Source organism: Oncorhynchus keta, unplaced genomic scaffold (assembly GCF_023373465.1).
Source record: "Oncorhynchus keta strain PuntledgeMale-10-30-2019 unplaced genomic scaffold, Oket_V2 Un_contig_2987_pilon_pilon, whole genome shotgun sequence".
In the NCBI taxonomy this organism is placed as follows: Eukaryota; Metazoa; Chordata; class Actinopteri; order Salmoniformes; family Salmonidae; genus Oncorhynchus; species Oncorhynchus keta.
Genome location: NW_026286771.1, coordinates 172,406 through 178,211, shown reverse-complemented (window position 1 = coordinate 178,211; position 5,806 = coordinate 172,406). Strand labels below are relative to the sequence as shown.

The 5,806-nt window shown below is 43.0% G+C and overlaps 1 long non-coding RNA gene across 1 annotated transcript; it reads right to left on the bottom strand.

Annotated features, from left to right (window-relative positions):
- Nucleotides 1–2,021: 2,021 nt before the first annotated feature.
- Nucleotides 2,022–3,216, bottom strand: LOC127923459 (uncharacterized). The gene is made up of 3 exons (XR_008114461.1): nt 3,123–3,216; nt 2,735–2,952; nt 2,022–2,641 (listed from the first exon to the last, which is right to left on the bottom strand). It is a non-coding gene; the product is annotated as an uncharacterized LOC127923459 (long non-coding RNA).
- Between the last annotated feature and the right edge of the window lie 2,590 nt (nt 3,217–5,806).

Here is a 5,806-nt window from a genome sequence, read left to right as displayed (position 1 = left end):
TATCTCAGTGCTAGAGGGGTCAATACAGACCCTGGTTCAGCGGTCTAAGGCACTGCATCTCAGTGCTAGAGGGGTCACTACAGACCCTGGTTCGAATGCCAGGCTGTATCACAACCGGCTGTGATTGGGAGTCCCGTAGGGCGGAGGGCGGCCCAGCGTCGTCCGGGTTTTGGCCCCGGTGAAGGCCATCGTTGTAAATAAAGATTTAATTCTTAAACTGACTTGCCCTAGATATATAAAGGTTACATCATTATTATTATTGTTTTTTTTTAAAGTATCACTTTCTCAGTATCCCGTCTCTATCCAACAGACAGTAGCCAAGAAGTAGAGTTAGGTGCTCAAGGGGGCTACAGAGGACGAAGGTAGGAGATCATATGGACAGTATTCCAACTCAAATGTTGTTCTGAAGTGAAATAGAGTCGATGGCCGAGGGCTGCAGATGACCTGGAGGAATGTAGCCGCCTGTTCCTGCTCAAATAATGTTTTTATGGATGATTGGAGTGAGGAATGTTTGTTAATTCTCTCTCTCTCTTTCTCCCCCCCTCTCTCCTCTCTCTCTCATGCTCTCCCCTTCTCTCTCTCTCTCTCTCCCTCTCTCTCTTTCTCTTTCCCCCTTTCTTGTTCTCTCTCCCCCTTCTCTCTCTCTCTTTTTGTCTCTCCCCTTCTGTCTCTCTCTCCCCCTCTCTCTCTCCCTCTCTCTCTGTCTCTCTCTCCCCCTCTCTCTCTCCCTCTCTATCTCTCTCTCCCTCTCTATCTCTCTCTCTCTCTCTGTCTCTCTCTCCCCCTCTCTCTCTCCCTCTCTATCTCCCTCTCTGTCTCTCTCCCCCTCTCTCTCTCCCTCTCGCTCTCTCTCTCCCTCTCTCTCTCTCTCTCTCTCTCTCCCTCTCTCTCTGTCTCTCTCTCCCCCTCTCTCTCTCCCTCTCTATCTCTCTCTCCCTCTCTATCTCTATCTCTCTCTCTCTCTCCCCTCTCTCTCTCCCCCCTCTCTCTCTCTCTCTCTCTCTCTCTCTCTCTCTCTCTCTCTCTCTGTCTCTGTCTCTGTCTCTGTCTCTCTCTCTCTCTCTCTCCCTCCCCCTCTCTCCTCCCCTCTCTCTCTCTCTCTCCCCCTCTCTCCCTCTCCCTCTCTCTCTCTCTCTCCCTCTCTCTCTCTCTCTCTCTCTCTCTCTGTCTCTCTCTCTCTCTGTCTCTATCTCTCTCTCTGTCTGTCTCTCTCTCTCTCTCTCTATCCCTCTCTCTCTCTATCCCTCTCTCTCTCTATCCCCCTCTCTCTCTCTCTCCTCTCTCCCCCTCTCCCCTTCTCTCTCCTCTCTCCCCCTCTCCCCTTCTCTCTCTCTCCCCCTCTCTCTCTCTGTCTCTCCCTCTCTCTTTCTCTCTTCCCTCAGGAGTGTAAAGTATCTTCCAGCTCCTCATCAGTCCAGAAGAATTTCTCTCGTCCGGCCTGTCCAGCCAACCGCCGCCCCCCGTCACGCTGGGCTAGTTGTTCCCCCTCCACCTCTTCCTCCTCCTCCTCCTCCTCCACCCCTATAAACCAGCCCTCTTCCGGCTCCGCCCACAAACAAACATCATTCTCCTACTCAGCCTATCACACAGAGACAGTCATCATCTGACCCCTGAGCTGACCCTGTGTCTCAACCAATAAGATGCCTTTCGTTACTATACGTACTCTGACATTTCCTTCCTTGATTCCTTCCTTGATTCCTTCACATCGAAGGTCCGAGTCGGGTGGTGGGGACGACGACCTTCTCCTCCAATATGGTTGTGAAGAACGTGATGCTGAACTGAGATAGAACCGGACTCAAACCTGCCTTTTCCTCCATCGCCTCTATACGTACCAAGACTGTTATTTCTACAACCAATCAGACGATCCAAGAGCTTCAGCTGTGGACCAATCATCTTCAGAATGTAATCTCATCGACTAGTGGAGGAGGCGTTTCATGTATTCTACTATAGCAACTCCAGGATCCCCAATGCTGACTGTACCTCTGTGGCTTAATGTGCATCCCAAATGGCACCCTATTCCCTATATAGTGCGCACTATTTTAGACCAGAGCCCATAGTGCCATAGGGTGCTTTTTGGTCAAAAGTAGTGCACTAAATAGGGAATAGGGTGCCGTTTAGGAGGCTAATGTATTCAACGGCATTCATTTCACGTACTCTTTTTAACTTGACATGTTGCATAATAATGACAGTATTACAGAATAAATGTTCTTCTTTACCTTTCTGATATCAGATGGGATTACATAAAACTGTTTCTTCATATTTACCAAAGGTGTCGTCTACAGCTTCTCTTCTCTCTCTCTCTCTCTCTTTTATTTGATTGGACATCGCTGGCTGTTGTCGGGCAGGATAGCTGACTAGCTCCTTGTGTGTTAGCGCTTCCTGTTTGTTGGGGCGGGGGCATGCTTAAAGGGGCAATCTGCAGTTCATACAAAAAAACACTTTACTAACAGCAGAATGACCCCTTTTTTTAAATATATTTTTTAATTTTATTTTTAACATGATGAAATGGACAACAAACCCTTTCTACTGTGGTCTCTGTAACCGATGGTTACCTACCGGGCCCTATTGACTAATACTACAGACTGTTGAGTCGATGTGGTGGTGACCTCGTGACCTCGTGGTCTCTGTAACCGATGGTTACCTACCGGGCCCTATTGACTAATACTACAGTCTGTAAAATCGATGGATGTGGTGGTGACCTCGTGACCTCGTGGTCTCTGTAACCGATGGTTACCTACCCGGCCCTATTGACTAATTCTACAGTCTGTTGAACCGATGTGGTGGTGACCTCGTGACCTCGTGGTCTCTGTAACCGATGGTTACCTACCCGGCCCACAGTCTGTTGAACCGATGTGGTGGTGACCTCGTGACCTCGTAGTCTCTGTAACCGATGGTTACCTACCCGGCCCTATTGACTAATACTACAGTCTGTTGAATCGATGTGGTGGTGACCTCGTGGTCTCTGTAACCGATGGTTACCTACCCGGCCCTATGGACTAACACTACAGAATGTGGAATCGATGTGGTGGTGACCTCGTGACCTCGTTGTCTCTGTAACCGATGGTTACCTACCCGGCCCTATTGACTAATACTACAGAATGTGGAATCGATGTGGTGGTGACCTCGTGACCTCGTGGTCTCTGTAACCGATGGTTACCTACCCGGCCCTATTGACTAACACTACAGAATGTGGAATCGATGTGGTGGTGACCTCGTGACCTCGTTGTCTCTGTAACCGATGGTTACCTACCCGGCCCTATTGACTAACACTACAGAATGTGGAATCGATGTGGTGGTGACCTCGTGACCTCGTTGTCTCTGTAACCGATGGTTACCTACCCGGCCCTATTGACTAACACTACAGAATGTGGAATCGATGTGGCGTGATGCCTTTGCTGTTTTTAATTTGTGTAATAAATGTAGCTACATATTTACTGTCTACTTCTTAATACGTCTGGATTACAATTTATAGTATAATAATCATGTGTATTCTTCTCATATTCAAAAATCCAGTTTTTTTTTTAAATGGGGGGATTTGCGTGTTATGTATTGTCAGGGTATTTAGACTACTCCACCCACCATAACATCTGATAAATATGTTTTGTATTGTCAGGGTATTTAGACTACTCCACCCACCATAACATCTGATAAATATGTTATGTATTGTCAGGGTATTTAGACTACTCCACCCACCATAACATCTGATAAATATGTTATGTATTGTCAGGTATTTAGACTACTCCACCCACCATAACATCTGATAAATATGTTATGTATTGTCAGGTATTTAGACTACTCCACCCACCATAACATCTGATAAATATGTTATGTATTGTCAGGGTATTTAGACTACTCCACCCACCATACCATCTGATAAATATGTTATGTATTGTCAGGTATTTAGACTACTCCACCCACCATACCATCTGATAAATATGTTATGTATTGTCAGGGTATTTAGTCTACTCCACCCACCATAACATCTGATAAATATGTTATGTATTGTCAGGTATTTAGACTACTCCACCCACCATAACATCTGATAAATATGTTATGTATTGTCAGGTATTTAGACTACTCCACCCACCATAACATCTGATAAATATGTTATGTATTGTCAGGGTATTTAGACTACTCCACCCACCATAACATCTGATAAATATGTTTTGTATTGTCAGGTATTTAGACTACTCCACCCACCATAACATCTGATAAATATGTTTTGTATTGTCAGGGTATTTAGACTACTCCACCCACCATAACATCTGATAAATATGTTATGTATTGTCAGGGTATTTAGACTACTCCACCCACCATAACATCTGATAAATATGTTTTGTATTGTCAGGGTATTTAGACTACTCCACCCACCATAACATCTGATAAATATGTTATGTATTGTCAGGGTATTTAGACTACTCCACCCACCATAACATCTGATAAATATGTTTTGTATTGTCAGGTATTTAGACTACTCCACCCACCATAACATCTGATAAATATGTTATGTATTGTCAGGGTATTTAGACTACTCCACCCACCATAACATCTGATAAATATGTTTTGTATTGTCAGGTATTTAGACTACTCCACCCACCATAACATCTGATAAATATGTTTTGTATTGTCAGGGTATTTAGACTACTCCACCCACCATAACATCTGATAAATATGTTTTGTATTGTCAGGTATTTAGACTACTCCACCCACCATAACATCTGATAAATATGTGTTGTATTGTCAGGGTATTTAGTCTACTCCACCCACCATAACATCTGATAAATATGTTATGTATTGTCAGGGTATTTAGACTACTCCACCCACCATAACATCTGATAAATATGTTATGTATTGTCAGGGTATTTAGACTACTCCACCCACCATAACATCTGATAAATATGTTATGTATTGTCAGGGTATTTAGACTACTCCACCCACCATAACATCTGATAAATATGTTATGTATTGTCAGGGTATTTAGACTACTCCACCCACCATAACATCTGATAAATATGTTATGTATTGTCAGGGTATTTAGACTACTCCACCCACCATAACATCTGATAAATATGTTATGTATTGTCAGGTATTTAGTCTACTCCACCCACCATAACATCTGATAAATATGTTTTGTATTGTCAAGGTATTTAGACTACTCCACCCACCATAACATCTGATAAATATGTTTTGTATTGTCAGGTATTTAGACTACTCCACCCACCATAACATCTGATAAATATGTTTTGTATTGTCAGGTATTTAGACTACTCCACCCACCATAACATCTGATAAATATGTTATGTATTGTCAGGTATTTAGTCTACTCCACCCACCATAACATCTGATAAATATGTTTTGTATTGTCAGGGTATTTAGACTACTCCACCCACCATAACATCTGATAAATATGTTATGTATTGTCAGGGTATTTAGACTACTCCACCCACCATAACATCTGATAAATATGTTTTGTATTGTCAGGTTATTTAGACTACTCCACCCACCATAACATCTGATAAATATGTTTTGTATTGTCAAGGTATTTAGACTACTCCACCCACCATAACATCTGATAAATATGTTTTGTATTGTCAGGGTATTTAGACTACTCCACCCACCATAACATCTGATAAATATGTTTTGTATTGTCAAGGTATTTAGACTACTCCACCCACCATAACATCTGATAAATATGTTATGTATTGTCAGGTATTTAGTCTACTCCACCCACCATAACATCTGATAAATATGTTATGTATTGTCAGGGTATTTAGACTACTCCACCCACCATAACATCTGATAAATA